Source organism: Panthera pardus, unplaced genomic scaffold (assembly GCF_024362965.1).
Source record: "Panthera pardus isolate Hobbes unplaced genomic scaffold, ASM2436296v1 HiC_scaffold_7, whole genome shotgun sequence".
NCBI lineage: Eukaryota > Metazoa > Chordata > Mammalia > Carnivora > Felidae > Panthera > Panthera pardus.
The window spans coordinates 38,582,595-38,595,305 of record NW_026527002.1 but is presented as its reverse complement, the minus strand read 5'-3'; positions in this window follow the sequence as shown (position 1 = coordinate 38,595,305).

The following is a 12,711-nucleotide window of genomic DNA, read 5'->3' as shown; positions in this document are numbered from 1 at the left end:
AGCCAGACTTCATCAAAACTTAGAAGTCATCATACAACACTTACATCTTTCCTCAGGCTGTTTTTGTTTGTTTGTTCGTTTGTTTGTTTGTTTTTTCTTTTTTTCTTTTTCCTGGACGTCTGCTTTGTGCTTTCTAGGAACCAGTCTCCTCTGAAAGGACCATGGTTTCTGTTCTCCTGTAATCTTGGCTCCAAATGATTTGGGGTTACCATTTTAGTGGACATATGTCACGTTTATAGCCACTAAGCATCTTATGAACAGACTTCTTAACTTTGGGCTATTTCCCAAATTGAGAACTACTTACTCAATGTGGAGGCCAAAACTCTATTTCTCAGCCTCTAGTTGGGGAATAGGCTTTACCAACCAGAACCACTCTCCTGAAATGGTTTTATTCAGAAGGGATATCATGAAGAACCAGGGGTAGTTGCTGCATAGAATCTGTATTCTCATGAGAATAGCAGAGCACGGAGGAGGGCTATCAGGCATTCCCACGACAGTAATGGCGGGCATCCCAGAGATAGTGATGATACACACAGATGCCTTGTCCACTTGCTATTGGCCATGTCTGTGCTTAGAAGGGCCTCTACCGGCAAGGATTAGTGTACGATTTGGGAATTGTTCTTGGATGTAAGACTTTAAGCCTCTGAAGTTTCCATTAGTTTTCTAATGGCTTTTAATAAACTCATTTTCGACTTAAACTAGCTTACGTGGGTTATGCTGCTTGTAAGCAAGATCTTCGATGATCACAGACTTAAATTTCAAAGCTCTAATTTTCAACAAGTTCAGAATTCAGCACTGTCAAGTGTAATGAGTCATATCAAGCAATAGGCATACTCTAATGGGATAAAATAGGTCAATCTGATTCTACAATTGTCAGAAGAGACAAGAAGAGTGTGAAACTGAGAGGCAGTAGAACTTAGTGCTCCACGGTGCAGGGTTTGCAATCAAAGTGAGATTTGAGTCCTAGCTTTATTACTCCTTCACTGACTATCTTGATCCAGTTTTTTAGTCATCTGGTTTTTCGTTTTTTTTGGACCTATAAATAGGGATAGTAAAATTATGTTTTGCTTGGCATGTGAGGAGTGGTCAGTAAAAGTAAGATCTCCTTATGGCGCTCATGTAGGTATTCGCTTTGAGTTTTGTGATTTGTTGATATGAGAATTATTTATTGGTTTATTGTTCAGGAATTTTAATGGAGACAGTATAATCAAGATCATCATTGGTTCCTCACATCATACTAGCTGGATTAGTCAGGACAGAATAGCCTATGCAACAAACAACACTCAAATTTCAGAGGCTTCACACATTTATGGTTTATTTAATATGTAGGCAGCTGTCAACTCGTTGTTGGCCACTTATCATCCCAGTAGGAAGTCTGGGACCTAGATCTTTCTGCTTTCCATTTCTTCCCTTTTCTAGGTTCTTGGGAGTCCCCTGCATTTAGCCAATGGATAAAAAAAAAAAAAAAACAATGAAAGGCTGGACAGAGGAGAGATCTACAGGATAGGGCTGCCAAATATCCTGTGTCACTTCTGCCCGTGTTCTACTGAATGAAACAGTTTCATAAAGCAGTACCTAAGTACAAGGAAGGCTTGAATATATCATATAACTGTGTTCCCAGGAAGAAAGGACATGCAATTTTTGAACAACTAGCTGGTCTTCACCCTCTTTTACTCTTTCAGTCTTGACAAATAGAGGAGAGTTCCAACATTGGATGGAGTGGCATCCAACATCTCGCTTAGAATTTTGTCATCTAAATTGGCTGTGAATTTGCTCATGCGTTTCATTTGGACATCGAATGCGAATCCCAGCCCAAAGGTATATATGAGAAGAGCAATCAGATAATTCACATTCTTGCTCATTCTGAATAAATATGATAACCAGATTTGGCTATTACCATATACTGAGGACAATTCTTGTCTTAAACACAGAGAAATCAGATTCTGTTTCTTTATGAATTGCCAGCAATATAAATCCTTATATCTGAAATTTTAAACTGCAGTTTTGTGATGGTTGATTGATTAAAAGACGCAAACTGGTTTAAAAAAGATTCTATCCTTTTTCAGTTGGGATTGCTTCTCGGCCTTGTAAACTGTACTGGTGCAGTGCCTATATGTGGTCATAATTTTTATCTCTGAGTATCCTTCTGAGTTGAAGTGTCAGCATATACAGTTTTATTCTGAAAAATAAAAAAAAAAAAAAGATTTAAAAGTACTTAATGGAAAGTTAATGCCAGTGCATTGCTATTTAACTCGAAGGGATAAATGTGAATTCCCATTAAACTGACAGAAATAATACCAATTGTCTCTTTTTAGTCAAGGTGCCAAACAAAGACTATTTATTCCCTTTTCAAAGGTAAGTTTAAAACAACCCTGAACAGTCTTCTCAGATGCAAATTACGATACCTTACTGATCGCCCATTGTTATTGTGCTGGCGTTTGAGTTTTGTCACATGGGACATCATTCACTTCTCTTTCAGGCATAAGAAACACAAAGGGACCAGTTGTAACAGTGCTATGTTGACGACGAAAGTTTCTCATGGAACCGGAAAGGCCTTAGGATGACAAGAATGTGGCGTATACACTGCCATGCAGACATCAGTAAGGAATGTACTCTTTTCTGCTGAATCTATTCTTGACCTCAGAAATCTTTGCTTATTCCAAGTGGCATTCTCAATATATCAGAATTATTGCTTGTGATGAAAGCCTGTTATAATCCTCATGCTAAACATTGGCAGCTTCATAACAGGTGTTAGAAGGATGGGGAGTAAAGAGCATCCGAGGGTCCATTGTTAAAACTGGGTGGACGTAAGCCTCCAACTCTCAGTGTGTGTTGATAAAGGATACTTTGGATCATCAAGAGTTAAGTCAGCCTTGGGTGGGGCTAAGGGAACCGAACTGAAGTTCAGAGGCACCATGACAAGTGGAGACATTGTGCATACACCAACTCTATGGCTTTGGTTTGACCCCGGTAGCTTGTGTTTCTTCAGGGGAATAAATGAAGCTCCTCGGACTTGTGGAGAATGACTGGAGTCACACAGCAGACTCCGAAGCAGGAAAACAAGCACATTTTTACATTCTTGGAAACAGTTTATCTTCTCTATCACTTGGAAGACAGACGGAAGCTAAGATTCTCATGGTTCATCAAATGAAAGCAACTTGGGTTAGCCGAACTGACCCTCATTTATCCTGTCCATACTGAGTGCGGCACAGGTCTCATCTTAACGGGCAATTGAGGTATGTTAAAATGTCAAGGCTGAAAGGAGCTTTAAAGAAAATATTCTGAAGAGGTAAAATATTTTCTACCATAGAACCCTCGGTATAGGCAAAACCATATAAGAAATCTGATTAAAGAAGGGAGATAAATCCAGAAGTGATGGAGTCGAAGCCAGGAAAGCAAAACCTAGTCCAGCCTACTTGGCATCCTTTCCTGTCTTGGAACAAGGTCTGCCTTGGAAACCTCTGCCCCAGACCTACAAATTTTAGAGATAAGGAAATAGATCTGTAGAGTTTTTAATGCTATTTTTCACGGGACTAATCTGTAATGAGCAGAGACTACTGTAACACAGTGGTCACTGACAAGCCATGTAGCTCCTTTCTGATGATGACATCAGAGATTGTGGAGCAGTGACTGAAACAGAGAGGTTTAGAGGCAGTAAGATACATTGGGATGCTGGTAGCTTTCAAAGCACGTTGGCAAATTACTGCTTTGTGTTGTTAGCATGGCCACCAATGGGTAGGAAGCAACACCAACAAATGGACCTGGGCAGTGTTTGAGTCACAGACAGGGCAGCAGCTCCACTGGGGTAGATGCCCCCGTGCAGCTGGTAAAGCCAAGAAGCCAAGTTGGCAATGCCGACAGACTGGGCGAACCACAGGATCATTCGCTTGCCAGAAAGTGTTTATTTTGTAAATGCGTTCTGTTTTCTGAGTTACTGAGTAATAGGCACCAAAACTGTTTTTCAGCCCAGTATTTTCTCAAGTGTTTGTGTTAGTCCGCCGTTCACCAAAACATTTTGGCTCTCGGTCTTGGAAGCACATGGTGGGATTAAACTTCCCATTTGACATTGACGTTGGACACAGCAATAATATTTGCCGTGGTCAATGAGATTTGACAGAAAGCGAGGCATGTCTCCTCCTGGAGGAAGTTTTAAAAGTAGCACACGATTTGCTGAATTTCTTCCCCACTGTTGTAGTGGCTGTGAAAGAGTAAACCAAGTTCACCTTGTCCTCAGAGTGGACACAACAAGGGCAGTGTGGTATGAGTGAGAGACAGATTTTATCATGTTATGCCACTAATATTTTGAGGCTGCTTGTCACCATGGTATGACCAAGCGTGTCCTAACTACTGTGATCTTGCATGGGTTGTTAGGTGTTGGGTAAAATGATACCATGGTCAAATAAATTCGAGATTTTCCAATTTAAACAAAGGTTTTTTTGTTTTGTTTTGTTTTATTTTGTTTTGTTTTGTTTTTAGGGCTTCTGGAAGACTTCACTATGCTAATATAAAATGCAAATTTCCAGGCATGCAATGTGGCAAGCAGTGCTTCTCAAACTTATGAGACTCTAGCAGTCTTTGTTTTTTTTTCCTTTGAAGCATTTCCAATGAAATGCTACCTTAGAAAAATCGATATGTATGATATTTAGTGGAAAAACATAAAAACGCACTCAGCAAATGTACCTTTAAGTAGGAAGTGTGTTTATATGTGGGTGTTTGTGGGGGGTGTGTGTTTGTGAGAGACAGACAGAGACAGAGACAGAGACAGAGAGAAAGGAAGGAATTCTTATTTACATTTATTTTCTGTTCTACTTTATCTGAATAAAGAATATAGAATTTAGTTCTAAATTTAAGGACATTTTTGTTTGCTTTGGTGCACTCAATTGAGTAGGAAGATTTTATGATCGCACCTGTTATGTATTATTGTTAATACATAATTTGAAAATAGATAGATAAAGTGAATTTCTCACCAGGATCATAACTCTATATTTCTTCCAAAGGTTTATGCTTAGGTGGATTAGAATTAGGTGAAATGTTAGATTCAGAATTTTTTTTAAACGTTATTTATTTTTGACAGAGAGAGAGAGAGAGAGAGACAGAGCATGAGTGGGGGAGGGGCAGAGAGAGAGGGAGACACAGAATCTGAAGCAGGCTCCAGGCTCTGAGCTGGCAGCACAGAGCCTGATGCAGGGCTCGAACTCATGAACTATGAGATCATGACCTGAGCTGAAGTCAGACTCTTAACTGACTGAGCCACCAAGACGCCCCTAGATTCAGAATTTTAAAATGCTTTTTCTAACCATGGAGATGTACTTTTCTTCTCAATAAGATAGAGCATGTTAGAATAAAATTCTGGAACTCTGTAATGTTGGTATTAAAAGGCCTTTTATATTTGATTATTTCTAAGGTTAGAGTGGCTTGGTGTTTAAAACCTCATGAAAAACCAAAGCCCCACATTGTTTACAGCTTCTAATTGTGCTGGAAGAATTTAGGAAGACAGATAACTATCTCAGACTATTTCAGTCTGATTAACATGTGATTTCCTAGGTGCATTAGTGAATATAGACAAAAGTAAAGGTATACTTTGACCAAGTTCTATTGATTATTCATCCTATTTTCTCTTGTCTCTCTCTTTTTTTAATGTTTTACTTATTTTTTTAAGACAGAGAGAGAGCATGAGTGGGGATGGGGCAGAGAGAGAGGGAGACACAGAAACTGAGGCAGGCTCCAGGCTCTGAGCTGTCAGCACAGAGCCCGACGCGGGGCTCGAACTCACGAACTGTGAGATCATGACCTGAGCCGAAGTGGGGCGCTTAACCTACTGAGCCACCCACGTGCCCCTCTCTTGTCTTTCTTGATGCCACTCCCAAAGCAATTACATTGGCCTATTTAATACCAAGATCTAAACTGGATGTGATTCTGGAAATAGCTTCAATAACCTATATAGATACCCAGAGTTCTATGTCATAGGCTGTCTTCAAAGGATATGTCACACAACTGGTGAGATGATGTCTAATAAGGTCAATAGGTGTTCCTTAAATATTGTGCGAGGTACTGAGGGTAATAGAAAAGGAGGGTAATAGAAAAGGCATAGATAATATCGTTATTCCTGCCCTTGAGGAATGTAAAATATTATTGAGAAAAAGTGTTTACCTACATAAAACAATTTGACAGTAATACAAAGTGTATCGAGTCAGGTACTAAATTCCTTCAGAGAAGGGAGATGAAATGGGTCAGTAGCAAAATGGCCTACCATGGGTACATCAACAATAAACCTTTAGAAAATGTGATAGGAAAAGGGTTCAATTCCTAACAGAAACAAAATGAAGACAGGAAGGAAAGAAAGAAGGAATAGGAAGGAAGTAATAAAGGGAGGAGTTGGAAATGGCAATGGAAATTGCCAATATAAAGTGGTGCAACCATCGTGGACAAGTTTTTTGGCTCCTCAATAAGTTAAACATACAATTACTATATGACCAAGTATTCCATTCCCAAAAGAATTGAAGGTAGTTGTTCACACACAAACTTGTCCACAAGTATTCAGAGCAGTTTCATTCACACTAGGGAAAGGGTGGGAACAACCGACGCGTCCATCAACTGAAGCATGGGTGATGGGGCGCCTGGGTGGCGCAGTCGGTTAAGCGTCCGACTTCAGCCAGGTCACGATCTCGCGGTCCGTGAGTTCGAGCCCCGCGTCGGGCTCTGGGCTGATGGCTCGGAGCCTGGAGCCTGTTTCCGATTCTGTGTCTCCCTCTCTCTCTGCCCCTCCCCCGTTCATGCTCTGTCTCTCTCTGTCCCAAAAATAAATAAAAAACGTTGAAAAAAAAAAAATTTGAAGCATGGGTGAACTAAATGCATATCCATGTGATGGAATATTACTCAGCCATAGGAAGGAAGGAAATACCGATGCACACCGCAACGTGAATGAACCAGAGGGAGAGAGAGCGAGAGAATTTTAAGCAGACATGGAGCCCGATGAGGGGCTCCAATCCCATGACCTTGGATTCATGACTTTGGATTCATGAGCTGAGCCAAAATCAAGAGTGGGACGCTCGACTCAGGCGCCCCAAACCACAATATTTTAAAAGGCCAAGAAAAAGTTGAGAAGAATAACAATTATTGGGGAGGGTTTATAGCATCAGGTAACATAATATAAAATTATAAAAATTAACTGAATATTTTACATGTGCTGGAATAAATGATAGATTAATGGGGCAGAATGTAAAACCTCCAAATTAAGTTTACAGTGTTTAAATATTTACTGTGGGGGGTGCATGGCTGGCTCAGTCAGTAGAGCTTGAGACTCTTGATCTCGAGGTCATGGGTTCAAGCTGCATGTTGAACATAAAGCTTACTTAAAAAAATGAGAAAATATATAGTATGTAATGAAGTTGGTTTTAAAATTGGAGGAAATTTTTGATTGCTTTATAAATGATTATGGGGGAATGGGTGGAGAAAATCAATTGGCTAAAAAATCAAATGGAAAAATGAAATCTTAACACTAAAAATATAATCATAAATGAAACGGCTTAACTATTTAAAATGATGAAATTTATGGTTATTTAAACATTCTATACAATAGAATAAAAAGGTAAGAGATAAGTGAGAAAGTATTTGCAACACAGATGACAAAGTCTTATTATTCTCACTAAATAAAGAGATGCTTAGAAAAAGAAAGTTAAGAAATTTTGATGTGGGTTATTAAAATAAATTCTTTTTGATATTCCTTTAGAAACTACACCAAACAAGTGATTTGGTTCTCCGTTACTCTTAGTTTCCCATGCACCACACAGTTCTCTCTCAACGTCTTCCTTGCTCTCTCAACCCCACAAAACTCTCTCCTCAAATGAGGCAATATACAGTCTCTTCTCATTTCTGCCTTTTCTTCAGCCTTCCTGAGTATGTCCTTCCTACCTCTTCTTGCCACCATTTGGGTAGGTTTGCCCCTTCCAACCTCCTTGGCATAGACCCGTCCACCTCCCCCACAACGTGACTAATGCAAGCTATTTTTTATACAGCAAACACAACAATGTGGAAATTGAAATGAGGGAGAAAAAACTGTGGAGACAGCAGCTCAAAGACTACTTTTATGATTTTCACTCTTTTATGATTTTCATAGTTCATCGGAAGGAGGGGGGCAGGGGAGGTAAATGTCCTGAAGTATAATAGGTATAGGCTCAGAGCCACTGTTTTTTTTTTTTGTTTTTTGTTTTTTTTCCCCCTAACAATCCCCTCTTCAACGTGAAGAATTTATACACTTTCATAAGGTCAATCCACTGATTTCAGACTGGTTAAATTTATTACCAGATCATTTGATTATGAGGAAATGGTGTTCCAACAAGTGAATAAGTAGTTAACATTGCGAATCAAGAATGCAAGTTAAAATTCTAATATTAATTAGAAAAGTTATTTAAATTAAATCAGATTTAAGCAAGACTATTTGGCAAGCAAGCGTATGAGTGGAGACCCATGGTATTTTGATATTCCTGTTGATGTGAGCGAATTCAAATTAATTCTTTCCCTTACCCCATGAATCCTATTATAATCAGTACTTTGTATCTTGTAGCTGTACATTTTGGGGGAGTAATATGTTGTCTTAAATTTAATCTGAGTATGATTATGCCATCCGAATAAGTGCCTCTAGGGCAGATATGTATTATAACATTTTTATCACATCTACAATGAAGCCCTCTTTTCCTTTGGTCTCCAATGTTTCCCTTGGTTGTACCTAACCACATCTAAACTGCATTGGAAAATTCTGCTGGCAAACTAGGGTACTTGTGTTTCTGAAATGCTTGATAAGAAAACTGATCTAGCAGCCTGTCAGTGCCAAGCAAAATCTATTCGGCATTTGTTTAATGTGTGTGCTATTTGCAGTGATGGTTACTAGATAGATCTATGACTCAACCTACAGATTTAATGATTCAGTAGGTGCACATTAAATGAGTTCCATCAGGCACCATGTTGTTCTAGCAATTTTCCTTTAACAGAGTTATGGGAAATATATATGTATATTTCTTCCTCAGGCTTTATATTTTGCTTTTGTTTCTTTCTCTTTTATTCCTCAACTTGTCTTTTTTTTTTTTTTTTTTTTTTTTTTTTTTTTTTTTTTTTTTTTTGCATTTTGTTGATTAATGTGTTTTGAATAGCTGATGATTTTCCCAGGTCGATGAATGTGGTTCAGAAGGCACAAAACCACTGAAATGACCAAACTTCTATTTTCAATTTATTCATGAGATTATCTGCTAGAAAGAGTATTCCATTTAATTCTATTAGGAATTGAGGAAGGAGGTGGGGGGGGGCAGTTATTTGCAGAAGTTGCAACAACCATATGCTGCCATCTGAAGAAGAAATTCTATTCTTTTACCACCCGCAGTAAAAGGTTTAAGAGGCCAGTTAGTAAAAGATATAGATATCAGAATCATTGCAGAACCACGAGCTGTTCCAAGAAGATGGCATTGAATATATGTTTGCAAAAGTGTCCCAAACATATTTTCAGCAACACGGCTATTACGTAAAACAACCTGCAGTGAATTTTTCTCTTTTTTTCTCCCGTTTTTATTGTTGGCTGATTATATCTCTTTTAAATTAAAAATATCCTGAAAGAAACCATTTCACAAGTGAAATGACAGAAGTAATTTACCTTCTAAAATTGTCTTATTTTATGCCATTTTGTGTAGTAAGCTAACAAACACGGCTTAATATGCTTTAAGGCATCAACTGGTCAGGAGGATAAAATTAGTTTCTGAAGGTTAAAAATGAATGTGTTGCCTGTCCATTCCTGGGTGGGTATGAACTAGGCTTCATACAGCAAAGTAAAACTTGAACTTGTTAGTTTCGAAAAGTATTTTTTTACATATATGCTATATTAAAAAAAAGACAACACACTTGAATGCAGATCATGACAGACAGTTACATCTGAGATGTAAGAAAAATTCTGGCATTATGAGGGTGTCAACATAATCAGTAAAAAATTATTTTTGATGACATGAAGAGGAAAAGTGTTAGCAGAATGAGAAGAATTTTTGAACAGCAGATACACAGCAAAGTCCTTTCCCCTTGTCTGCCAAATGCACCCACACTTGTCATCAGTGAATGCAATTAAATTTTTTTTTTTTTTTTACAATACAGAAGAGACTTTTGGCAGTCGATGAGGGCTAATTTTTTCCTTCGCTTGTACACCCCTTTTAGCCACTGTGAAGATGTGAGCTGAAAGATGCTCATAGCGTTGACTTTGTCCCTGAAGTATGAATTTGTGAACAAATGGAGTCAGAACTTGGGAAACTGAAAGAGATCATACACCATTTACATATGAACACAGCTTCAGCTGAAAGGTTACATCTCTTAAGGGTAAAATACTCTTTTCCAGCGTCTCACGTGCGTGTTTTACACCAATGAAATTTTGATTTTTAGACAAAAAGTGACAAAATAAAAATCTCTTCATGACCTCCTTAGGCAACAAATAGCATAAAAGCTTGAAAGCCACAATCTGTAAAGTGTACTCAGAATTACATGGCAAGAATGCACAGCCCCTCTCAATGCGTATTCACCTTTGTTATCTTTCACGAATCTCAGACAAGCCTTGTGATAGATTTCAGTTTAGTAAATGTCAGGTGCATCGTGGTCTCTGTTTTCTCCGTTGGTCTGTGGTCACTTCAATGAAAAAAGAAAAATACATGATACTGTCAAATCCCCTCAGCCCCTTTTGTTCCTAATACCTCAGCACAGACACGCAGACACACGGGTACAATACTTTCCAAGTGATTTGATAGAGAATAAGAATCAATGAAACTATCTGGTCTTCGTAGTCAACTGATTAATTCATGTGGGAAAAAATTGACACTGAATGGCTAGGTACACTAATGACATGAACCCATGTTTTTCTGCAACCCCAGTGGTTATGTCTTCTAATACTGTTCGTATTGTGGCAAAAGATAAAATATTTAGTTTGTAACTGGAGTTCATAGTTATTTTTGAGAGAGGGAGAGACAGAGCACAAGTGGGGGAGGGGCAGAGAGAGGGGGAGACACAGATGTCAGCACAGAGCCCCATGTGGCACTCAAACTCACGAACCCTACCGTGAGCTCATGACCTGAGCCAAAGTCGGACGCTTAACTGACTGAGCCACCCAGGAGCCCTTTGAATTGACCACTTAAAGGAGCCATGCTGTCTCTCCCATCTCCTAACCCTGATTTTTCAAGATACATGGCAAATTTTTTCATCTATTTACTTTAGTACCTCAAAGCCAATCTTTGTGGAATTAACAGTGAAAATGAAATCCTGGTGTGGCTAACATTAGTTCAGTTGCACTCTTGGGAGAAAATACATTTCAACAAAATAATTCGCACCTATCTCCCCATCAACCATACTACATGGCCAACAGAATGCCAGTTCTGACTGAAGTGTTTTATTTCACATTTTCAAAGGCAGCTGTGTTGAGCTGGGTGAGCACCATTGGACACTGTGCAGGTGAATCACACCAGATTCCGACAGGTAACTAACCAATATGGGAACTGGGTACACTGAAATCAGGACCTCAGTCTCCTAAGGTACTTTTAGCAGGCTCATCATGGTGTTGTCCAGACTAGAAAGATTCTATGTGCGTGGCCTCCTGTTGGCAGCCATTTCTTTCCTCTTCTTGTTCTCTGGGGCACTGCCCTTTACACTCTTTTTTTCCCCCCTCCTCTTACATTTTGTATCAACAATGAGTTATATGACGGTGGTTTCACACAAGCTCATCTCTGCTCTGCGTCTTCTGGTAACGGAAATGGTACAGTGAGCCCCACACGGTAAGTGGAATAGAGAACTAGGAGTCCTCACCAAGCAGGCTTACTGTTATTATTTTTTAAAATGATTTCTGTTTGTTTGTTTGCCCCTAGCTCTACCATTAAGATGGAAGCCAGAAATATGGCAGGGGTCTTTAGGAGGTAGAAGAGAAAACTGAAAAAAAGTTTACAGAATGGTAGGCAGTTATTTGAGGGTCTGTGAAAAACAAATATTATCTAGAAAATAGAAAATGTGCATCTTGCTGTATTTTGCTAGGTATTAATTACCCCCTGCAGTCTTGGATCTAATTATCCTGCGTTTCCAATGAGGAAGAATTGGAGAAGTGAGAAACACAAATTTGATTGATTTGTTTTCTGTTCTTGTCTACTGAATGGTCATTTCTTTAATATAAACAAGGTATTTTTAATATAAGACAAATAATTGTATCAGAAAGAAAAACACATGGAATTTGAAGAACTCAACTAGATTTTGGCAAAGCTAAGGGAATCTCCTTTTCTCTTTATCAATTGCAGACATACCGTAATCATGGGATAGTATATCCAAAGTGAAGCAACATCTGATTGATTATAATCTCATTAAAATTACTTGGCTATATTTTAGTCTTAATTTCTTCCAAATGTAACTAGTGAATGATAGAGTTAATTATTTAAATTACTTTAGAAAATGTTTGCAAATCTTTAAACCAAAAATTAATATTTTTATTCAATTAGTGAGTCATATTATTAGATACTGGCTTCTTTTTGCCTTATAGATGAAGTAGTTGTAAGTTTCACCGTGATACAATGAATGATTTGAAGCACGCTTAAAAACCTCATGTAATTATGTCTGCTTTCGAAATGATAAATTCAGGCTCTCACCTTACAGTTATTATCTCTCACCTCAAATAATCATTTAAAATGTATTAACACCAGGGGCTCCTGGGTGGCT